The 24,927-nt window shown below is 48.4% G+C and overlaps 1 long non-coding RNA gene across 2 annotated transcripts; it reads left to right on the forward strand.

Moving 5' to 3' along the window:
* Positions 1 to 3,156: 3,156 nt before the first annotated feature.
* On the forward strand, positions 3,157 to 22,368 carry LOC146542760 (uncharacterized). Of its 2 annotated transcripts, XR_014879700.1 has the most exons (4): positions 3,157 to 3,291; positions 3,537 to 3,610; positions 5,782 to 5,971; positions 22,140 to 22,368. It is a non-coding gene; the product is annotated as an uncharacterized LOC146542760 (long non-coding RNA). The 2 variants fall into 2 exon arrangements; XR_014879699.1 differs by lacking the exon at positions 22,140 to 22,368 and having other exon boundaries at positions 5,782 to 6,179.
* The last annotated feature ends 2,559 nt before the right edge of the window (positions 22,369 to 24,927 follow it).

Below are 24,927 nucleotides of genomic sequence, written 5' to 3' on the forward strand. Positions count from 1 at the left end.
CATCCCAGCAGTGCTGGGAAGGATGTACAAAGCTAAATAGGTCCTGATAACTCCAGGCTTGCAGCTCAGGGGCTCATTCCTCTCCTTGCTGTGCTGTCACCCATTCTCACACAAAAACAATTTTGCTCCTAGATGGAAAAAGAGACCCCTGCCTTCAAAGTTCAACCCAGCTGTCTGCTGATGCATTTGTATTTGTCACTCTACTCTCTGCAAGTGTCAGCCGGCAGCAGGAGTGCCACCTCCTCCATTTGGCTGGACACGAGAAGGGGCTGATATAAAGAAGGAGCTGAAATAAAGAAGGAAGATCCCAGCACCCTGCACCAATCAGATCCCAGGCGTTGCTATTAAAGAGGACATCAGCCCTGGGAAGGAACAGGATCTTCCCTCCTGTGGTTCAGCACCTCTGTCACAGGCCCCAGCTGGGTCGCCTGATTTCTGCCAGAAATAATAACAGTGAATCCTGTATCATGCTTCAGATCATTAATTGGCTCACTCTAACCACCACATCATCTGCAAAACAGACAGAACGTGAGAAGTGGAAGCGCTCCAACTGCTCTCTCAACATCAGCATCACACCTCTGTGCTGCGCGCTGTCACAGACACGTGTCACACAAAGTGCTGCACAAAACCCAGCCCTGCTCCCAGCACTGGCAGCACCCCTTTGCTGTGCACTGCACATCCTGGCTGGGTACCAGGCTGCTAACAAAAGCCTCAACGTGCAACCCAGTTATTGAAGAGCTGTTATTGAGGGCTGATGGAGAAGGAAACACATACAGGGGCACACTGCCTTCTTTAACACCATTTGTGTAACAGCATTATTTCTGCTCTGCAGATGGGGAGCAGAGGCACAAAGGGATAGAGGAACACATCTGCAGTGATGTCAGGGAAGTGGTATCAGAGTTACTCCCACTTTCCATTTCTGAACCTGCCTCCTTTCTGCTCTTCTCTGATAGCCTAACTGGCCATCAAGACAGCACTCTCTGGATCTTGAAGTATTTATGTATTTATCATCCCTTAAGGAAGTCTCAGAGGCACCTGTTCACTTTGAAAATGGTACACGCGAGGTTGTTCCCCACTGAAAACGGGACATTCTCAAAAGACATTCTCTTCTTTGGATGAAAAACTGGGATTGTTGTGTACATCTTCCCTATGAAGCCAGATTGCAGGAACAGAAGATGCTGTCCCCTCTTCCAAGTCAACTTCCATCTACAAAAGCCAAAAGCTTTCAGATCCTTGATTCTTTGTCTTCTCTTGAGACAGTAATAAAATGCATTCGTTACCTCTCCTTCAGTGGATGGAAAATGAGGGGAAAGTGGTTGTTTATTAGATGTCGAGAAATACTAAACCCTTTTAACTTGTACTCAGAGGGGAAAAAAAAGAAAAAAGGTAAAAAGGTAATTTTCTAGGAAGCTCCTGTCACTATTTGAAGAGAGTGAAAACGACTGCTTTTATTATCTGCTTTATTTATGGTTACCCCGTAACAACACAGACAAGTACATTAGTTGCTCAGCCACTTCCCTACTGCCTTTGTAAAGACAAAGGAACAATCAGACAGTGCCTGCTCACTAAGAGCCCAGCTCAGTATACAAGCAACAGTGGCTTTCATGCACCTGACTTGGGAAAATGGAGTTGGAACACAGAGCTAAAAGAGATCTATGCGTTCACGGACCTTAGGCAGCAGGGTTTGGGATTGAGATCAGCTACAGAGTTTTTTCCCTGACTTTCTGCCTCTTTGTGGGCTTACACTGGTTCTGAAGCTGTCAAAGAACGTCTTGCCTAGAAGGGAGATGGATCTGCAAGTGCTGTCAGCCTCAGAAAAAAGGGAGCTGAAGCATCACTCACACAGCCCATGCTCAGCTTAGGCTTGAGCTCTCTAGAGCCAAGAGGATTGAGAAGCAGCGGGTGACAAAGAGAAGAAGAGATGCTCTCCAGTTGTGACTGACAGCCTCATTCTTCATCACAGCTGAGGATCAGAAGGGTCAAGGCCAGTCAAGTAACAGAGACAATGAGAAAGAGGGCTTTGGATTAGATGAAGAGCAGTACAGTGGGCTTGCTTTGAGATCCTTTAGCATCAGACTGAGTATCCACAGCAGGACAAGGACAGCTGTTATACTGCAGCCTACTGGCTGTGGGCAAGGCACTGGGGAAGGCTTAGGGTTCCAAGGAAGCTTGTTTGGATTTCACGTCCTTGCCTCAGAAAATGTGTTCTAATTGGAACCAGCCCTTAGCTTCAGTGCCTGCAAAATGCTGGAGGACAAGCCTCTCAAAGAAGGGAACAGCAATCCTACCGCAGTCCTCCCTCAGCACCTTGTTTGTTCTCTATTTAGGAACAAATAAAACCACACAGCTGTTACAGAACCTAACTGGTGCCAGCAGAGCTCCTTGCTGATGCTACAGATTCTGCCCAGATCAGTGCATAACACCGTTCAGGATAGGGATAGCAGAAAAAGGAGCACTAAAGGACAAACTAATATTCCCTCCTGCTCTCCCAGAGCCATGACATTTGGCATGGAGATTACATCCACTCCATTAAATCCAGAGGAATTTCTTCTCTGGTGTTTGATATAGATTTTTTTTGCTCACCCTGTACACATATTGATACAGCACAAGGCTTTCGTGCTACCAGGCACAGACAGTTCTTAATTAAGTGGCTTAGCTTTGTAGTTATTTATACTGCACACAATGATCTGTGGATCCAGTTCTGTATGGCTGGGGCTTTCAATAGCAAGTACTTAAAAAGATTGGAAGTCCTTTATGCACAGCTGTTTAAGGTGAATGAACAATACATCCCACGGACATTACAGAAGCCAAAGGGAGAGAGAAGTGATGTGGCCAATAAAATCTGTCCCTAATAATTCACAATGGGCTCAGAGCTATCACAAGCATTCTGCCCACGATGCAGCACTAATATGCTGTTAATCCATCAGCAAGCCATCAAAGCAGGGTGAGACAAGGAAACTGGTCTACGAGTCCTTCAGCAGAGCACCTGTAGATATCCCACACCTCTCTGGCAGAGAGGAAAAAGCAGGTTGGAATAGCAGGTATCATATGCTGAGAGAGGAGAGCAACAGGCTGCTGCTGCATGAGTCACCTGGTTAATGTATCACTTCCCACCACAATCTGCCTGACACTTGTTTACTCAAGCACAGTAAGAGCCAAGCTGTTCCTTCCCTTGCACAGGTCCCATCTGGCCCAACATTCCTTCAGGCACGAGCTTTGGGAAAAAGAGAGAAACGGCCTCCAGCAGCTCGTGGGAAGGAAAGGGCATGGTGAGCATCCCTTGGCTGGAAGGTGGGTGTAGGGAGAGCAGGAAGATAAGAGCACGGTGGGGGGGGGGGGAGGGAGGGTGAGTTTGTCAAAGGGTCTCCTGACATAACAACCTTCCCACTGCTCATCAGCAGATGGGTAGTTCTTTGTACCATTCTCCAGCCCAGTTAAACCAAGAAGGCTGAGAGGCATTGGGCTGACTCCAAAGTAAACTTAACCCATTGGGTTAGTCACAAAATAACTCCCTTCATTTCCTTCCCTTGTGGCAGCTGCTCTGCAGACTCAGATGCAGATGTGGGACGCCTCAGAGCAGGATGCTATTTGCACCTTCCAGAATGAAGAGGTGAGCTTAGGACCTGTGTTCACACAGCAGCTGGCAACAGCTGGAAACTGGCAAAGATCAAAACTGGGCATCACCCAAACTAAGTAAAACAGGCCTGGACTTTCTGCTTCTCATTTTATCCTAAGGAAGATCCCTTCCTGCTTTTTTAGCTCTGTATTGTTCACACATTGCTTTCCCTCATTACTGTGTCTGAGAGCAGCATCCCAACTTCTAGGAAAGCCCAGCAGCACTGCTGGAATACAAATGCATGGAACAGAGGCACGATCCCCTCCATCTTACAGCCAGCACCATGCTGGGACAACAGGGGGGCATTCAGAGAGATGCACTGCAGGAAGGGTGCACAGGAACATCACTCCTCTGCTCAGTGACAATTGTGTGCTGTGGCATTCAGCACCTGAGACCACAGTGGCTGTTAGAGATAAAGGAATACAAAGCTACCCAGCTGAGAAATTGTGTCAGCACAGGAAAGCAGGAGTGAAGCCACAAGACAGCATCCATTCAAAGTGTCTGGAAGTTTCTAGAAAGTTATAAGCACTTCTGCAGTATGCACTGCACACATCCATAGGCAGGAACAGCCCCTGCGTGCTGAGTCTGCTGCCTGAAGATGGGGGGAGATGAGCACAGAGTTGGTGAAAGGACTTATTTTAGGGAAATGAATTGAGCAGCAAGGCACCACTACTACCCCATCGTACACAGGTTGGCTTTGAGCAAAGAAAACACACAGGGCTGGGGGAAGAGAGGGCAACCAGCAAGCCTAGAAGCACCAGGCAGCAAAACTCCAGTAGGGCTTGGGGAGAAAGAAAGAGGAAAGCAGCCCTGCAAAGCTCTGCAGCCACATCTGTCTCTGCCACCAGCAGGTACGCTGGCCACTAAGGAGTCTGCTGTTAGATGGTTTTCCTCTGCTGATTGATAGCATTTCCAGAGGGTTATTAACTGCACCGGACTTTAACACTTTGGGGTGATCTATGGAGCAGTAGCAGCTTTAAAGCATTTGGCACTCCAGCCATGGATTATAGAAAAGAGTAAAAATTGAAGCAGTCGCTCAGAGCATCGCCATCTGTCAAGGTGTGTGTGCGAGCATGTGTGCGGACACAGGAGCAGAGGAAGGGCAGCTGGCTGCTGCAATGCATCACTTCTTAGAAACAAAGACACTTCAATTTGTTTCCAGAGGCCTCAGCTGCTCACGGCAGTGAGAAATTGGATGACTACGCTCAGAAAACCAAAGGCAGGGGAAGAAGGGCTGAGTGATGGAAGGAGATCTTTTGGAATAGAAATGTCAAAAGCAGGGCTGGCTCAGGCACGCTGCCTCAGAGGCTGAGGGCACACGAGGACCTTGGATTGAAGGCAGCCCACCCTCACTTCCCATTGCACATGAGAGCCACGCGGCAGCACAAAGCTGACCCTCTCTTTTGGAAGGTGAGCAGCTGCAGTGCTTGGACCAGCTCAGCCAGCACCACCAGAGGTGGGGGAGGCACGGGGTGCCTTGCTTTCTCTGTTTGCAGCAAGCTGCTGTGTGGTCAACTCAATGGCTGGGCATTGACCAAGGCTGAGATATCACCCCCTGCACTCCTGGCTTGCCACTCAGCTCTGCTCCAAAAGCATTGCTGCGACCCTTCAGCAGGAAAAAAGCATGACCCAAATGAGACCCAAAGCACATTATCTTGATGATTCATTTAACTTATTTTAAACAGTTATCAGTTCTGATTTTGACGTACAAAATGCTTACACTTCTGAGACTGTCTTCTGTAGCACCTGGACTCTACCACAGCATCATGGAACCAAATCAGCTCCATTGGGGACCCAACATCATCCAACTCCTCTTCCCTCATAACTGAGACCATTTATTTGCTGGATTTAACACTAAGGCATAAACCACTGCAGTAAACATGAAACTGACTCCCAACATATATCACCACAGAATATTTATCCACTAAGAAACACCGCCCCATTCCGGGGACCTCATGAAACCATGGCATGAATTGGGAAAAGCCATTTTTTGACCAAGAACAGAGCTGACCTCTGCACATTCACTCACTGGTAATCATTGCACTCAATTGCACTGGTAATCAAAGCACTCAATGTCCCTGGGGGGAAGATGCTGCACGTGCCATTGATCCTAAGCCTTATCCCGGCACTTGGAACTTCTAAAACCTCTGATTTCTGTCTTACAGCTGCACTCAGATTATTTGACCGGTGACAAAATCCCCCTCCCTCCCCAAACCACTCCAAAAACTGCAAGAAATCACACGTGTGGGCTCAATTGTTGGAAGAGATGTGGGCAAGCCACGAAGCGATGCAGTGGGAGCCCAACACGGCGTTATGAAAGACGACAGCTCTGGCTGTTGGATAGCATTTGAAAATGTGAGTAATCATCAAGGTGTCATTTGTATTCACTCTCTGATCAAGGCAAGAAAGCGATGGACAGCAAAACATCAGCTTCTGCAGGGGAAATATGCGGAGGTGCCAAAGAGCCCTCAGTGCTGGCTGTTAGGCATCCAAAGCACTCCCCAGCTGTCAAGAGAAATTTAACTGTTTATGGCCGCCTGTTCCTGTGAGCCATTAAAAACAAGCAAACAACAGCTGCTTCCTTCGTTCAGCATCTAGCAGGACTGGGTTTTTTCGTTATTAATTCCATTTGGCGTTTATATCACAGGGGTACAAAATCCCGTTCCCAGACCTTGTGTTAGATTAATGCTCCTAGAACAAACATGTGCTTGCTGGAGCCTCGCAGTGGCTAACCATGATTGCTTTCATCCAGGCACCTTAGCACATGCAAAAGGAATTGCTGCAGAAAGCAGTTCATCTTCCTTGCCAGTGGGATGCAACAAAAGGCAGCAGGGGTCCTGCTGCAGCTTGGCTACATAGCTATGCAATCCCACAGATAACAGATCCACAAGACCCCTGGGATGGCACTGTCAGAGGGTGAGGGTATGACAATGAGGGAGAAGAGGCCTGAGATGAGGCCAGATTTTGCAGTTATACGTGGAGAGAGGAACAGAAAGCCCATTGCAATCTGAGCAGCACCCACATACATCCCCGGTGGGATACATCCACCTGATGTCCACAGGCTGGTTTGGAAATGTCATCCTCAGCTGCTGTGAAATTCTAAGGCCAAAGGAGGACTTCAGAAGCTCGAGGCTCAAAGTGAGCAAAAGGAGCTGCCACCACCTGCGCTCACAGAGGGCTTTGCAGCACTGTCTGTCCCAGGGGAGCAACAGCTCCCATCGGGTTCTGCTGCCTGCTCACCCATCCCTGCCTCTGCAGAAGGGAGCGGGAGGGTTTGTGTTCTGCCAGGACACACGTACTCTGCTCCCCTCCGCTCAGAAGCATGAAACATTTAATCAGGTATTAGCTGAGCCTGCCACAGTGTCCCTAGGAAGGGGAGCTCCTGCCACATCAGTAATGAAGAAAATCAAAGGTAGACGTGGCAGGGGAAGAAATCCCAGGTGTTGCCCAGTTGAAAGAATACAAATCCCCTGCACAAAGCCTCATTAGTCCATCTCTGCCAGCTTGATCCTTTCTTCCAAAGCCCCAAGGCCCAACTCCCCCATAACATGAGTTACATCCTGAGCCTCCTCTACAGCCCAAACAAGGACAGCCCCAAGAACCTGCTGCAGATCTCTTACCAAGGCAGCAGGAGCAGGCAGAAGACTTTGGAACTGAGCTTGTGCTGGTGTGAGTGCTGGAGGGAGGGACAGAGCCAACACAGCCATCTCTCTATGCAACAAGTGTCCCTTTGGAAGAAAACATCCCTTTGGAACGAGGAAAAACAGCTGTTTCATGAAACTCTCCCTCTCTGCTGTTCCCTCCCTCCCCACCACGAAGTCAAACCAAGTGTTCCTGCACTGTCATCTCCTTGACCCCACGGCCATACCTGAGGGACTTTCTCCATTACTTTCTTGGAGCCAGTTCATAGAATCACAGAATTGTAGGGGTTGGAAGGGACCTCTAGAGATCATCGAGGCCAACCCCCTGCCAAAGCAGGTTCCCTACACCACATCGCACAGGTAGGCGTCCAGGCGAGACTTGAATATCTCCAGAGAAGGAGACCCCACAACCTCCCTGGGCAGCCTGTTCCAGTGCTCCGTCACCTCACCGTGAAGAAGTTCTTACGCACATTCGTGCGAAACTTCCTGTGCTGCAGCTGATGTCCGTTTCCCCTCGTCCTGTCTCCACGAACCACTGAAAAGAGACTGGCCTCACCGCTATGGCCGCCACATCTCAGGTATTTATAAACCTGGATCAGGTCCCCTCTCAGTCGTCTTTTCTCAAGGCTAAACAGACCCAGTTCACTCAGCCTTTCTTCATAGGGGAGATGCTCCAGGCCCTTCACCATCTTTGTGGCCCTCCGCTGGACTCTTTCCAAGAGATCCCTGTCTTTTTTGTACTGGGGAGCCCAGAACTGGACACAGTACTCCAGATGAGGCCTTACCAGGGCAGAGTAGAGGGGGAGGATCACCTCCCTCGACCTGGACATGTTCTTCTTAATGCACCCCAGAATGCTATTGGCCTTTTTGGCCACGAGGGCACACTGCTGGCTCATGGCCAACCTGTCGTCCACCCTCTCTGCAGAGCTCCTCTCCAGCAGCTCATCCCCCAGCCTGTATTGGTGCACGCAATTATTCCTCCCTAGGTGTAAGACCCTACACTTGCTTTCGTTGAACCTCATCCGGTTTCTTACTGCCCAGCTCTCCAGCCTGTCCAGGTCTCGCTGAATGGCAGCACAGCCTTCAGGCGTGTCAGCCAATCCTCCCAACTTCGTATCATCAGCAAACTTGCTGAGGGTGGCCACTATCCCCTCATCAAGGTCATTGATGAAGATGTTGAACAAGACCGGACCCAGCACAGACCCCTGGGGGACACCACTGGTCACAGGTCTCCAGCCAGACTCTGCGCCACCAATGACGACCCTCTGCGCTCTGTCAGTCAGCCAGTTCTCAACCCTCCTCACTGTCCACTCGTCTATCCCACACTTCCTCAGCTTTGTTATAAGGATGCTGTGGGAGACAGTATCAAATGCCTTTCTAAAATCAAGGTAGACTACATCTACCACTCTTCCCCCATCCACCCAGCATGTGACAGCATCATAGAAGGCTACCAAGTTGGTCGAGCACGACCTCCCCTTGGTGAACCCATGCTGACTACTTCTGATAACCTCCTTTTCTCCCAGTTGTCTGGAGATGGTATCCAGCACAAGCTGTTCCATCACCTTTCCAGGGACGGAGGTGAGGCTGACAGGCCTATAATTACCCGGATCATCCTTCTTGCCCTTTTTGAAGACTGGAGACATTGGCTATCCTCCAGTCTTCAGGGACCTCCCCTGTTATCCAAGACCTCTCAAAAATGATGGAGAGCGGTTCGGCAATGACCTCCGCCAGCTCCCTCAGCACACGTGGATGCACCCCATCAGGTCCCATGGACTTGTGGACCTTAATACTGCCTAGGCGCTCACACACGTCCTCTTTCCTGACTAAAGGGAAGTCTCCCATTCCCCAGACCCTCTCCCAGGTTGAGGCATTGGGAACATTCATCATGCTGACACTGCCCTTTGCCTGAGCTTCCATATAAAGCTGCCATCCATCTCCTCTGAGCTGCCATCTTCTGCATCTGAAGAGGTCTGGGCATCTACTACTAAATGTGAGAATAAATAGGAACAGCTCTCCTTAATTTATCACTAGGGAAGGAGGATAAGGGCAATGAGGCCATCCCTTGGGACAGGTACAAGGGGAGCTCCAGACAAAGGTCAGTCATCAGCTGGATCCATCTGTCTGTACCTCCCAGCTTAGACAGAATCAGACTGTCTCCTCGTCTTCCTCTCCACCTTAAGCACCATTCCTTGTCCAGCTACACTGCTGCATGGTTACCCCCTCCCCTGCTCCTCCTAATCCTTCATCTCCCATTCTCCCACCTCACTGGGGAGGAAGAACTAGAGAAAGACTTTACTTTTGCCCAAATGGAAGGCTGCCAAGGGATTAAGCGCAGTTGCTGAAGAAAAGCCATCACAGCACCCAGCAGACTCCATGTGCCTCATTAGGGAGCACGCAGATCTTAAAGGCAACTCTGCCCAGAATTTTCCCTGCTCTGAGAGAGACCCTGAGACATGTGGGCAGCTGCATCTCTTCCACTCTAAGTGAGAAGCTCAGACTTGAACTGAGCATAGCAGCATCCTCACTGCTGATCATGGTTGGAGGGTAGGGGCTGGTTTGCAAGCCAAAGAGATCAGCATTTTCATAGCCTTTACCTGTGCCCCAGAGAGGCCAGATTTGCTCTCTGAATCCCCTTAGGCCAAGAGGTCAGTGCTATGAGATGCCACGCTGGCAGCACAACTCCCCAGCCCAAGGCAGTCAGCACTGAAATGCATTTACAAACCCAGTTCAATGGAGGATGCACTTGGAATTGGTGCCAGTTTTCTACCAGAAAGCATACACTACAGCACAAAGACGGAATTACTTTTGTTCAACTGTCAGCTTTTATCTTAACAACAGAGTTATTTCTGTACAAAAGCCAGCCTTCAGGTGCAGCCAGAGAGGGCAGCTCATCAGGAATCTCAGCAAAGCCCTCAGCCAACCCCACTAATAAGAAATCATCTCCATTGCATGTAGCAATCAAGAGCAAGAACAGATGGGGCCCTGCAGCGTCTGCCTCCCCTGCTCAGTGCTCTTGACTTTGTGCATCTCTCTCTCTCCCTGGCTTCTCTCTCCCTCCCTCCTTGCCATCAGCACTGCCTGCTCTGCAGCACAGATTCCTGGGGCCACTACCAGAGCCTGCTAAATGTGAAAGCAGTAGATAAGATTTGTTGTTACAGCAGTTGCGTAGGATGGACTAGCTGACATTTTGGACAGAGAGCATCAAAAGACATTTTGCACTCCCATACAAAGGGCAATCCCACTCAGAAGTTTCATGCTGAAGTGCAGGCCCATCAGCGGGATGCAAACCTGTTACAGATGCAGACAGCATCCTCATCATTCTGACTGTATGGCTCCAAATATCCATCTCTGGGACAGGTGCAGGGGGATGGAAGCATTGCAAGAAAAAGAAATCTGATTAGATATCGTATCAAGGGAAAAGAATAAAACCAAGCATTTCCCCAGCAACCACTTGGAGATAAGGATACATACATTAGAGGACAGAGCAGAGAAGACATTGTAAAAAAAGCTGTCCAGTAGAAAAAAAATCCCATTTAAGTCTTTACAAAGCTATGCAAGTTGGACTTGATCTATTGCAAATCCTCCTTTCTGTTGTCAGTGCTTGGAGAGTTAAATCTTAATTCTCCTACACATCCTATAGGCTCCTTGGGTAATATCTGTTTTATCCTTTCTATAATGAATCCCATCTCTTCCTCCCTGGGCTGCCATGCTATTGATTACAGCCTTACACCTTGGTTTGCTCTCTGTCAGCTCAGACATTCACCTCTCATCTGGTCAGGCAGTTCCTTGTCTGTGCTTTCCTCTCATTACCTCTGGAATCACTCAGTTCTGCTGCATGTGGTGACATTGGGGTTTTGCATCAACCCAGGGCTGCTTTCCCAGACCTACCCCTGTGAGGAGCAGGACAGCAGCAGGGTGATGCTGGGACGAGGACATCCAACTCTTTGTGCTGTTTGTTCTGCAGAGCTCTGTGGACATCTCTGCTCTGCAGACCTACTGCAGACACACTCCCAGGCACAGCTTCTCCCCACAGCTGGTGCCATCCCAAGGCTCAGCTGCTGCTCTGCTCGGGTTTGCAGCAAACTGGTACTGGGTACATCTGCACTCAGCTGAGCTTCCAGTTCCCAGCAGGAGCAGAACTGAAGGGCATTGGCAGAAGGATTGGAGCTCACTGATTCATGGGCAGCGCAGCCTGGGAAGGGTTTGTGCAGCAGAACAGTGGAGCTCAGCTTCCCAGTTAGAGCTGCACCTTGCTGTGTGGCAAGCCAGCAGCTGGCAGAGAGCCTGTCCTCAGGTCCCCAAAGCTCCTCCAGCTGTGAGATGGAGGTGGGGAGATGCAGAGGGCTCAGGCATGGCAGAGAAACAGAACTGACCACTGCCCTGATCACCCTATGCTTTTGGGCAGGATTTCAGTGTACAGACAGCAGCCACGAGCCAGAAGTGCCAGATCAGTGATTACCATTAAATCCAAGCCCATGGATTTTATGCAGACACATCCCTGCTCTCAGCTCTCTGCATTAACCCTGATCCCCTTGCTCTCACTCCTCTTTTGTGAGCGATCTCAATCCCATCCACAGCAAACCTGTGCCTGTTTTGGAGACAAAGCCTCACTCCAGCAGCCCTGCACCAAACAATAGGATCTGTTTGCCTCCCCAGATTCCAAATATTTCCTCCAATGAACTTTTATTTGAATCTCCTCTCCCTGCACTTCAAGCAGCATCATTTCCCCCATTGCCTCATCTGACTTTCAGAGGTTCTGCTGCAGGAGAGCTGGGCCTGATTCTGATCTGGCTCACGTGGGGATGACTTGGTGGCCTGACACACCTGCCGAGAGCTGGCAATAAATTTCACACTGCCCTTGGGAGCAATGAATTTGCAGCATGAAGGAGGGAACAAACTGCAGCCATAAACATCATCCTGACGGGGACAGGGATGGCAGGGTGGGAGCATTTCGTGGCAGGTGGGAAGGAGAACACCAAAAAGCATTTGAGCAGAGGTCCCATCAGGACCCTTTTCCTCCGACACCAAGCCTTAACCCAGCACTAAGCCTCCAGAAGTGGGGCTGGTTGCAACATCTGCTGCTTGCTCAGCACCCGGCTGTTTTGCACTGTCTTGATCTGCCCTTCTAACTGTGGCCACCCACAGAAAGGATTCTCCTGCTCAGAGAGCTCATTCCTCATGACACTGTACACTGCAGATGGTCTCTAGGAGATCTGCTCTATTTCATCCAGTGCACATTCTATAGGATTATATCCATCTGCAGCTGGAAGCACAGCACACACTGGAGCCCCTCACCCCAGGGATGGGAGGGTTGGCTGAGGACAGCACAAGCAATAGAACTGGCCAGCTCCTCCCTGCTCTGCAGCCAGCTCACCTTGCAGCTATTTATAGGGGCAGTATTTAAAGTTTTAAGTCTCTAATAATACATGGCTCATTTCTGGGCTGCAAGCAGATCCGCAGCCCTGACTGCTCCTACCCTGTCCTCAAGGTGCAGGGCAATGAGATTGGGATGCTGTAACAGATGCAAAGGGGACAGCACTGCTCCGTTGCCATCCTGTGCAAAAAGCTGAGAACTGAGCAGAGAGAAATGCAACCTCCTTCAGCCCTTACAGCCTCTTCTGGCCTCATTTCACAGCCCCTTGCTACGTTATTTAATTGCAACTTCAGGCCTAGGAGGTTAGGTGGGTTCCTCCCCCTCCAAAAATATAAATTAGACTCATTATCTGTTAAAATGTCTGACTTGGAAAGAAAATAAAATGAATTTGCGGAGAAAAAAATAAAACGTTAATGAGATCCAAGAAATATTAACAAGTCTGGAAACTAGAGGAAAAGAGAATGTGGGAGTTTAATTAAAGATAACGGGCTCCAGCACAAAGTGGGGACATTCAGATACTGTTCAGAGAACATTCATGGGCTGCATTTTCAGGGGAGGATTTACCCATTTTGTGTGCACATGTGGTGCTGTTGCTGGTTTGCCCAAGTGGCAATGGGGAGGTTTTGTGTTGGAGGAAGGCAGGGAGGATGACCACAGCTGCAACAGGTCAGCACAGAACAGCTGAAGTGCTTTACTTCTCTACGATGCTGCGTTTGCCTGGAGCAGCACACAGACACCTGAATGGCCCTCACCAGAAGGGAGACAGATCAACCAGAGCTGAGTGATGGAAAAATGGCCATCATTCCTTTCGTGGAGCAGACTATGAGCCTAGAGGCCGTGTCCCATAGCCTTTTAGCCTAAATAAACACATCCAGCAGGATGCTGATGAAACCTCAGCTGCTGTCACAGCACTGCCTCCAGCAGCTTTCACCCAAGGGCTGCAGACCCAGGGATGGGCTCTCCCTCTTCTCTACCCCCCTCCATGCCCTCTGGATCCCATCACGAGTAAATCTGGGTAGGCTGCAGCATTAAACAGCAAAATGTTACCTTAAAACCTCCTGTGATTAAAGGAAGGGACAGTGTAATTCCACAGCTGTTTAAAGTGCAGCCCAGAAAGGTTAAGTTTAATATCAGGGAGATGAGATTTGTCCTCCTTGGAGCTGTCAGTCAAACCTGAGCCACGGAAGCACATGCAAGGAGGTTTGGTGGCCTCTCCCATGTCAGGACATGGCTCTGCAGCCTGGACAGGAGTGGATGTTAAAATTCACAAAGGGAGGAAGCAGTGGATCAAGCAGAGGTGGGTGCAATGAGGACCAGCTCTGTATCCAGGTCCTAATTGATCAGACACTTCGCTAAAGCAGAATTTTGGGCTGCTGCTGTTTAAGAAGAAACCAGCAGCTCTCTTAAAAATTCTTTTTCAAGCTCCTGCCAGCACTAACTCTGAGCAAGCAGCTCCCTGGGAGAGACTTGAAGGACACATTTGTGCCTTGGGATTATTTCCTGGCAGTTGAAAGAGCCCTCGGAACACTTTGTCCACAGCACCGTGGGATGCAGGATGTAAGGCAGTGGCTTTGGGGAAACTTGAGCTTCCATCATCATTAGGAACCTGACAGAGGTAACCTGTCCTTTCCCTACAGATTAGAAAGGACAGGTTGAGGGAAGGCGTCTGTCGTCAGGTGCTAAGGAGCAACATTCATTTGCTTTACTAACAGAAATGACCGTGGGGCTAAAACCCTGCATAGAGATAGCAGAGATCAGTGCCTGTCTCTATCCAGTTCCCTCTGTAAAGATGACAGGTCACTCTGCTGCTTGTTTTACAGAGCTGCAGCCTCCTTCCCTCCCTTTGTTTTTCCCCCCTTCCCTCACTGAGGCTTCTCAGCACAGAAAACACATCCCCCCTACCAAAGCACAGATTGTGGAGCAGCAAGAGGCTGCTGGCACTGCCTCCAGGCACCGTTCAAGCTGCCCCCCAGCCCTTGGCTTCTGCAGGGTGAGCCCCCACCCTGCTGGCTTTATACCATGCACCCATGCTGGTGACCACTGCTGATGTGTGGCTTGGAAAGAGCCCCCCCAGGAGACACACGCAGCTTTCTTCCCTCACCCTGCTTGCCTCTGGGGTGTTGAGACTGGAAAGCAAACCAGTGCAAACCATCATCTCTCACCCTTCATGGGATTGAGTTCTGGCTGCCTTAGCATCCCTCAGAGCCTCATCAGCAAGGTCTTTCCTTCTCCCCCTCCCCCCCCCCAAAAAAAACCAAAATTTCAAAGATCAGAGCTGTCTACTGCATTTGTAGCCAGTTCAGAGGAAGGAGTGAAAGCCACAAAAGTCCATGAGATATTAGGAAGCATTCAGGTCCTAGAGCTGTCAGGCTGGGTTACATACCAGGTCTAGTTAACCCAGTATGTTGTCTGCCCAAAGCCAGCACCACAGGCTCTGCTGGAAGGCTCAGGAAGCCCTGCATTGCAGCAGGTGGATATAAAACCTCCCCGTGGGGAAATTTTCTCCTTGACCCCAATTAATTAGAAGCTGCCTGATGCCCTGAAGCATGGAGATGAATACTACAGGGAGAAACCAGCAGCAGGCAAAGGCTGACCAGTGGAAGCAGCAACTCTCTGCCAATCGACAAGCTGGGACTTGAACCATAAACCAGTGGACAAGGAGACTTACAGACATCTTAAAGTGCATTTTGCTGCCATAAAGTGAAACTCTTTCCTCCTTGGAAACCAAAGGCGGGGGTAGGGGGCGGGTCTCCTGGGTTGAATTTCATTTCCTCTGTAATGAAAATTAATAGCAGTGGGAAAGACTGAGGTGAGGAGGACTTCCTTCCACTCCACAGCTAGGTGCCTGCCACCCTCTGCAAGCCTGCTCCACCCCGAAAAAGCAGGCAGTCACTATGTTTTAATTATGTCAGCAATATATTTGCAGCCAATACTCCCCTTGGAGGCTGCACAATAACCATTTCAACACAAGGTCAATTTGCTTGCTGTAGGATAGACCACAGCTAAGGTTGCTCGTTTCCACATGTTCTCTTCCAGACAGACAACTTCCATCCCCTGTGCCTCCTGCTCCTGTTACACTTCTTGTGTCCAGAAAAGCTGGCAAGGGTTTCTGGCAAAAATTATATAAAAAAAACAAACAAACAGCTTTTCCAGAAAGGTAAAGTTGAGTCTATGTAGGGAATGTCTGGATTCAGGTTCAGAGGGTGCAGTAATATTAGTGCTAGCATCTATTTCTGAATTAGGACTGAATTAGGATGGAAGTAGAGAAAGGATTTGATAGTCAAAGTGTGTGAACATTGGAAGTTTGAAGGGATCTGCAGCAGATACGGCAGACAAGGGCAGCAATGAAGGCTTCTTGTAGGAAAGAACATCATTTACCCTGCTTGGTACCTCAAAGTTATTAATAAAGTCACGGAGTTGTACAAAGAGGATTCAGACAGTCTCTGAGGAGCAGCTGTGAACTCAGCAGAGCCAAACAGGGACCGGGGAGAAGCAGATCAATATTTGAGTTTGGATCCTAAAAGAAACACCAAGAGATCCACCATCTGCAATTGCTGCAGGGGCAGCACAGAACAGGGTGGCCCAAACCACAGCTTGCTAACAAGAACTTTCCTCCTGCTTCCCTTCTGCATCAGCACAGCCTCCAAATCCCACCGTGCCCCCCAGGAGGAGCAGGGGAACAAACGTGGCCATGGAGGAAGATGCACCAATCCATCCACAACCACCATTTCTTCCTGCCAAGTGCTGGGGGAAGCAGCATACAACAAGAGCTTCCAACAGGGCCCTTCACAGGGTAATAACATCAGAAACAGACTCTGAATATTGGAGTTAGAGGGGCAACTGGAGGGACTGTTCTTGCTTGGTCTTTATTTCATTTTTAATATTCTTGAGAATTTGCAGGGGAGCAAAACTCTTTCACTAAATCTAAGTGCTTTATAAATTCCTGTTCAAGTTCTTTGGTGGAAATGAAGTGACCTCCAGAGTCATAGAATGCCCTGGGTTGAAAAGGACCACAATGATCATCCAGTTCCAACCCCCTGCTATGTGCAGGAGCACCAACTACCAGACCACGCTGCCCAGAGCCACATCCAGCCTGGCCTTGAATGCCTCCAGGGATGGGGCATCCACAACCTCCTTGAATCATTAATTCTGTGTGCCACACCACACACCAAAAATCTCAGACAGGAAATGACTCTGAGATAGCAGCCTGTGCAGTAGAGGCCTACCAGAATGCTAACCCAAGTCCTAATGCTATTTGAGGAGGTTTGAGTTGCCTTGGGGAAGAGGCAGCCTCCAGATGGAGCTTGGGCTGTAGAGTTGAGGAATGGGAACAAATTATAGAATCATTATGGATGGAAAAAGTCCCTCAGATCCTCAGGTCCAGCCCCAGCCCATGCCTACTGTGCCCCCCAGTACCACATCTCCACTATCCTGGAACACCTCCAGGGATGGTGACCCCTCCACCTCCTTGGGAGAATAATTCATTTGAAGTAAGGACTCAAACCACTGATTGAAGGAGGAACCTTCCACAGAATAATTTCATAGGCAAACAAGGATGAACAGAAGACAGATTAACTTAAAAGAGCATTCTTTTGACAACTATGGTCTGATTCATTTTGTGGGCATAACAGCTTGCAGGTTTCTGAGGAACTGCTTTGGTGCAGGCATGTTTCAGACCAGTTTTAAGGCACGATATTCTGCAGTGCTGACAAATTCTTCAAGAAACCACACAGATTCTTACTGTGGCTGCTCCTGCTGGAGGGAAGCTGGTTTTCAAATGGGAGATTGGTACTGAAATTGCAACTGTGCTAAACTAGCCAATGATGCCAGCCCTGAGACTTGAAGCATGACATAGCCTCTATGTTCAAAAGGCTGCTCGAGAGCTGCATGGATTCTCTTGTCATGGAGAAGTAGACATTTGCTGAAGAGGCCTGATATACAGCTTGTACCAGGCTGGCTCTTCAAAAAGCAGCAGATGGGTGCTGGTTGCAGGGCAAAAGGAAGGGTTGTTTTTATCTCAAAGCTGAGTCACAGCCAGATGAGAAGCTTCTGCAGTGAGTCACGTTCCTGGCAAAGGGCAAGGTGACCTGACTGATAGAGACTTCTGCATCAAAAGTCATGTTGCATCTTGCTGGAAGTGACAGCAGAAGAGAAATCTGCAAGTCTATACACTGAAAGCAAACCTTGGGACAGCAGGGGACAGATCTGCTCATTATGCAGTATAACAACACATTCCGAATATGATTCTAAGAACAAGGTCAATTAAGCACTTGGGAGACAGTTCTGCAATTTCATTGAAGATAGTCTAATCTGTTTTATTGTTTCCAGCCCAAGCACCTCTTTGGCTGAAGTGAGTTTGCGCTGCTGCTGGAGTTAGCAGGGCTGATTGAAAATGGCTTTCCTCCCAACACAGGGAGGGCCTCACCTTTGGCTGGCTGACATGCCTCCAGTCTTGAAGATAATTACCAAGCCCTTCTCAGAGCCTCTCTGCTGAATGAGGGAGAATAGCACAGATAGAGGCAGTCTAGAAGTGCTCCATTCACCTCCAGCTGTTGTTTGATAGCCAATTGTGGGCTTGAATATTTTCGTCTGACAAAATACCCAGCTCTCACTTTGTAGATTACCAAACATACTCAGAGTTCCCGTTTTTAATCAGTACAGAAGTTGGGGAAGTGCCACTGGAAGGGGAACATCAGCAAAGGCCGATTCACAGCAAGCCGTGGTTGCCCACATCCACATGGTCGAAGCAAAGCACACGCTTTGCTACTTTGATAACACAAAGAGTTGCTGTGTTTGGGACACCTCAGCACTACAATTCAAAAAGTAAAGCAAAGCTGAGATATTTCCCCCCTCCTCCTTCTCCCAGCTTCCTATTATTCTTAATCCTGCAGGCAGCAATACTACTTCCAACCAGCCTACCTCAAAGGCTTCCAAGAAAATACCTATTTCCATTCCTTTATCTTCATTTTACAAAGCTCCTGCCCTTTTCTCACCGCTTGCAGCAATTTCCCCTTCTTCCTCAGGAAAGGAAAAGTGAATCAAACCAAACACATCTTCGTGCACAGCTTCTTTTTTGCCCCCTCTCCCATTTCTCCAGCTGCTACAGCCATACTGGTGCTCACTCACTCTCTCAGCCCACTGATATGATGTGGGAAGGTCAGCCCAGGGCACAGCAGGGAAAGAGCAGTGCCATCAAGGGGAGCTCCCAGCTCAGGAGGTGGTGCTCTGCTCTTGGAATCAGGGCTGGCCCACATTGCCTGCACAGATAAGGGCTTGGATGGAGAAGATGCTGACTTCAGAGACAGGAAGCAAAAGAAAACAAAACAAGCTCCCTTTCAGCCCCCAGGATCCTTATGCATTTCTATTAATTAAAATCCAAAGGTAATTTGTCAAGAGATTAACTTAGATGCTATAGCCAGCTCCCAGAGCAAGTAATTGCATTCTGTCCCCACTGTCACACTTCACTTCTCTGCTCTGATGGTTGCTGCCTCCCTTTCATTATCCAAGTCTAACACACTTGAACAAGTGTATTCTGGATGTCAGAATGCATTACAATGCTTCACCCAACACGTGAGAAATTAAGGCACCAGAAGAAAAAGTCATGTAAGAGCATACGCAGATCTCAGGGTCACACCCAGAGCACTGCCACATTCCCAAAAAAGCTGGGATTTGGGGTGAGAGGCTCTGAGCTGCATAGAACCTGCAGAGCCAGCACTGGAAAGTGCTCCATCTCCTGCTCATCTTTCCTTGTGTTTCAGACCATTAACTCAACCACATCTGGTTGCTTCCCTGCCCATTACACTCCTCCCCCAAAGGTTCAATGTCCCACCCCATTACCTGCCTCTCAGCCAGCCCCAATCCCCCCAGCCCTGGATGCTGGGAGTTGTGTTAATCACTACCAGAGGAGCAGATTAAGGGACTGGTTTGCAGCCATCCATCAACACCATTTACACGAGAATTGTCAGGCTGCAAATAGAAAGAGAGGTGATGTGAAACAATCCTGTCTGAAGGTTTTTAGCACTCTTTACAAATTGCTGTGGTGAATAACTTGTTGCCTGTATTTATCCCTTTTCAAATCGTCTCTTAGCTACAGTCATCCATCTTCATTCCTCCCCGCTCGCTCCAGACACTCTCTGCTGCTACCTCATTATTTTACATTTGTACACTGCCACTTGGCTGAGCCTTGCTCAGAGACACAGAGCAACCTCCAGAGGACTGATTCTTCCCTGGGGCAGTGCCACCGGCTTCGGGGTGGATGCAGCACAGCCTTTCACGCATCTCCTCTGTCAGCGTGCTTGCATGAGATGAAAGAGCAGCACCAGGGTACCTGGGTCCCAGCCAGGACTGCGCTGCAAACAGCCTCAGAAAGCAAACCACCTGCTCTGTAGGAAGGTTTTCCTAGGTGCCTGGTGGAGCTTCACTTAAACACATTGACAAACCCCAGTGTTAGAGCCTGCCCAGCGTGGGGCAGCAGCAGCAGCAATGCATTATGCTCAGAGTCCACCTCTCCCTCATTTCTCCAGTAGTGTAAGGCATACCTTTGAGCACCCCTTCAGACAGCAGTGGCACATGCAGTCCATTTTAGAAGGAAATTGCAAATCAGATGTCACCAAGAAGCAGACATCGTGCCAGACAGCACCTGGACAAGCTTCAGCACTCCTGTGCTCTGAAGGAAGTACTCTAAAGAAGTACCAGACATGCAGCTAGTCTAAAAGTCTACCCATCTTCCAAGCACCTTACACCCAGCTGTCCTGCTTGCTGACTAAACCAGCCTTTCCAAACTGAACGTACTCTTCTTCCCCGTGCTTCAGATTCCCTCCTTCATCTCCCAGTCGTAACTGAATGCCCTAAATGTATTCACTGGCCAACCTCAAAACCACTGCTGGCTCTAATTTATGCTCTGTACCAACTTGTTTTATTGGCCCCTAAGTAGAGTTCAGGGGATAATGTTTGTATAAGAGATGCTACACAAAATAAGCTTGCGTTGTGCTATAAATCATAGCCAAAGTACAACAAAGATGGGCACAAAATTACAGGCTGCAAGTAGGTGGTTTGAGAGCACTCACTTATGTGGGAGGGAAGAGTGATTCCCTTCATGACAGCGATCACTGGGGAAAACTCTGTAGCTCGTATTATTCCAGTGGTCAGGCTACAGAGGGCTCTTCTCCTTAATCCATAACTCTAAAGGTCAGGTTTTGTTAAAAGAACATTGACAAGATCAAAGCCCTGAAGCCTTGGGGTCTCTGTATATCTGTCTCAGGAGCCGACCCTGCCATTTAAGAGAGAATAAAACAAATGTCTCGGTCAAGGACAGCCTGGAGCTCAATGGCAGGATTGGGACAGACCCAGGGATGCCCGTATTGCCACGATGCCATTCAAGGGAGAGAGGGGAAGAGGCTTCAGGAAAAGGAGGATCATAGGATGGTTTGAGTTGGAAGGGACCCTCAAAGGCCGCCTGGTGCCGCTCCCTGCAGTGCACAGGGACACCCACAGCTCCAGCAGTGCTCACAGCCCCAACAGCCTGACCTGGGCTGTCTGCAGGGACGGGGCACCACCGCCTCTCTGGGCAACCTGTGCCAGCGCCTCACCGCCCTCAGTGCCAAACCTTCTGCCTTACATCCACTCTAAATCCCCCTGTTCTAATTGGAAGTCATTTCCCCTTGTCCTATCACACAGAACCCACTAATGAGTCTGTCCCCTTCTTACAGCCCTTTTATAAATCTTACACATTAAGGGGTTTGCTCTGCATTACCCAGCAGAAAGCAGCATCCTGCCAAATACTGTGTGGAATACAGTATTTCCCATCTCAGCCCTCTCTCTCATTCCCATCTCTTCATTCTCGACTCTCCAAATGAAACAGCAAAGGGCTCAACACCTGAAGCCATTCCTGTACCTCTGGCCAGCTCTCCCTGGCCCCAGTTTATTCAGCACCAACACCAGCAACCCTCTAACAGACAGCCCTAAGAGCTCTCCTTCAATCCAGGCCCTGCCGTTTGCATTATGTAACATCTCTCCGCCTCAAATATTCCCCAAGCTGAGAAGCTGTTCGTATAATAGATGAATGCTCCGGCTGGACATTTTTATTTTTATTATGTTTAATTCACTTTATCCACTGCTAATTTCCCTTTCGCTGTGTGCCTGTCAGGAATCCATGTCTCAGCAGTTCAGTGAGCAGAACAGCCCGAGCATATATCAGCCTTCAGAAATAGCACCCCAGTGGCTCGGCTGGCTGGCAGAGCTACTGAGCAGCACTGATCTGCCTCTAGAGGCACAGTGCTCTGGGTCAGACAGGGGCACGGGCTTCCAGCTGCAGTCCTGTTTGCTCCCAGTGTGCCCTTGCTTTCCTTACTATAACGCAAGAGCTGCTCTGAGCTCCTGATGGAGCTATAGGCGTCCTTGTCCATTGCAATAGGACCAGATGGCCTCTAAGGGTCTCTTCCAACTCAAACCATTCCATGGTTCCATGAAGACACCTCCAGCAAAGATCTGACAGCCCCATTTCTTCCAGGTGCTGGGTAAAGATTTGCTCCGAGAGCCTCCCTGAGGAGATGGCAGTGGTAACACAGAATACCCAGCGTGCAAGCCCACATTGACCCCCTGACAGCTAAAATAGGTTATCACGCAGAACTTGTAATGCATGCACAACAATTATGTTGATACGCGAGCCAGAAGTGAAGCATCTAAATATGTTCCTTTCACATCTACTGAAAATAAACCACTTTCTCATGGAAATAATGCCTCCCCCCTCACCCTTCAGTCCCTGCATGCATAATCATTTTGTTTGGAGTTGTGTGAAATTTCTCTCTTCCTGCTGAAAACTATCAGTCCGATGTGGCATGAGCTCATGAGAAGCTCCAGTCAACAAATTGTGTTTTCCAGCGGAGGAAAATATTCAGCCTCCCCCCAGTCCTTAAATCAGTTCTAATTAGAAGGATAGAGAATCAAAGATGCCCTCGGAGACTGCAAGATGAGCTTTACTCCCTATAGACAGACAACAGGCAGAAATAAAGCAGAAAGTCTTCCTGAATTGGGATCCCAAGGAGATGTCTGGGGTGGGCTGGGCCTCATTACATCAAGGATGAGTTATTTACACCCCTTTCTGAGGATCACACGAGTATAACAGTTTGCTTTTCCTTTCCACAACCTTGCCATCTCCTCTAGCAGCCTGATAGCATCATCTCCATCTCTCTTTTAAGCACCAAAACAGCCAGATGTGCCTATGGAAACTGCCCTTCACTTAACCAAGGGTAGCACTGAGAGCTAGATGACAGGGCAAAGCACTGCCATCAAAAACCTGCTGTTAAACCAACACCCCCAGGTGTCACTGAGACCATTCTGCAATGGAAATGGAAGTGCTTCAGTTTGGAGATCCTGAAAGAAAATTCAGAGCCCCTCCATCATATTTACCTCCACAGCTGGGACTAAATAAGCACAGCAAAACAAAGAGCTTAGCAGACTAAGAACAAAATGTTTCCTAAAACCATTCGTGCTCCTGGGCTTTGTGAGAAGGTAGGAAAATTGCAGGTAGCATTTGCAGTACTTTTCAGATTACTCACCATTCAATGAGAGACCTAAAGAAAGGGTTGAATCAATAAGTAGGGAAAACATTTGACCAAGCTGAGAGTTTGTTTGATCTCATCTAGAAATCCTGCCCTGGGCCACCACTTGAATCAGGTTTTTTTCCCAGACTCTTCCTATTTTTCCATAATTACATTCCTTTTAATAAGCATACCCTTGATACAAAGCAAGGATGCCCCATCTCACTGCTATTGCTAAAAGGGAAACTCCAATTAGAGAAGAAAAAAAACAAGAGCATCAAAACAGGGAAGCAATTAAAACTCGCAGTCATTAAACAAACCATCACTGTGTGCTGCTGATGGACTTGGGAAAGATAGAAATCAATTTCCAATTGATCCCACGAATTCACATCTGACATTAATAGTTCCACAGATCTGCATCAGACACTTGAAAGTCTACAAAGCCAATTACCTGAATGCATCCACAGCAACGAGAACAGCCACCAATACATCCAAACTGCACACCAACAGAAAGCCAAAGCACAGCCCAGCAGGTGGAACCTTTCACCTCTGACATACAAAGCTCAGGGTTAAACAATATTTTCTCCCTTTAACCACAAATAAGCTTAGAGCACTAAGCCCTGCTTACCATCACTCTACGCCTGGCTTTATCAATTATTTATTGTTATCAGCCACACTGAAACACAGAAGAGGCCAACATGGGAGTGCAGGATGTAAACAAAGCCAACAGCCTTCACCAAACCATCTTCCTCCTCCTCCCTGCGAGCACAGAAGTACTCTCAGTGCTGCACTGGAAGGTAAAGATTTTCTGCCAGCAAATATAACTACTTTTGAAGATCTCACTAGAAAAGTCAATTATCTCAGGACAACCAGCAATCTTTTACTTGCAAGGGAAAGAGTTATTGAATTGTACTTTGAAAACAGAAGAAATACTTCAGACTATATATAAAGGGAGGAAATAGAGCACACCTAGTGGCTGCACAGGGAGAAGTTGCTTCTGTGGTCTTTAGCAGATTAAAACTGGCAATTAGTAAGCTGGTGTGCTAATGTGATCACAACACAGCAATTACACCAACAGAAACGCAGAATGATACTTTAAAATGAACAATGATACTTTAAAAAAAAAAGCTAAGACAGCAGATAAATAGGGCCTCAAGTTGCACCAAGGGAAGATCAGGTTGGATATTAGGATAATTTTCTCCCCCAGAAGAGTGGTGATGCATTGACACAGGCTGCTCAGTAGGGTCCCCATCCCTGGGGAATGTTTAGATGTACTAAGGGACATGGTTTAGTGGGGAAAAGACTGGTGTTAGGTGGATGGTTGGACTGGATGACCTTGGATGTCTTTTCCAGTCTTAGTGATTCTATTATATACGTGCTTTGTACATCTCACTTGTTCTCAGCATTGCTCTCATTGTAATTATATGCACTGAGCAGAATGTAACAGCCCTTGGAAAAAGGCATTGTGCAAAAAAATGCACTACCTGCCACTAAGAGGTTAATTGTAGAAGCTCTAAGGCAGACTGGTAGACCAAGGTGTGTCAAGTCAATGAGGATGCATTGCCCAGTATGCATGGTGGCAGTTCTAGTTTGTCCTTCACCATGAGTTGGTGTTTATATCAAGGTGCAGATATTCTGATCGCTTCCCAAAGTTCTAAATCACATGTTGGGTGTTGGCTCTCCCCAGCACATTGCTAACACAGCAAAGTACTCTCCTGCAGCCAAATGGCAATAAGCAGACAGATGGACAGAAGAGGA

Source organism: Meleagris gallopavo, chromosome 26, assembly GCF_905368555.1.
Source record: "Meleagris gallopavo chromosome 26, MGAL_WU_HG_1.1, whole genome shotgun sequence".
NCBI lineage: Eukaryota > Metazoa > Chordata > Aves > Galliformes > Phasianidae > Meleagris > Meleagris gallopavo.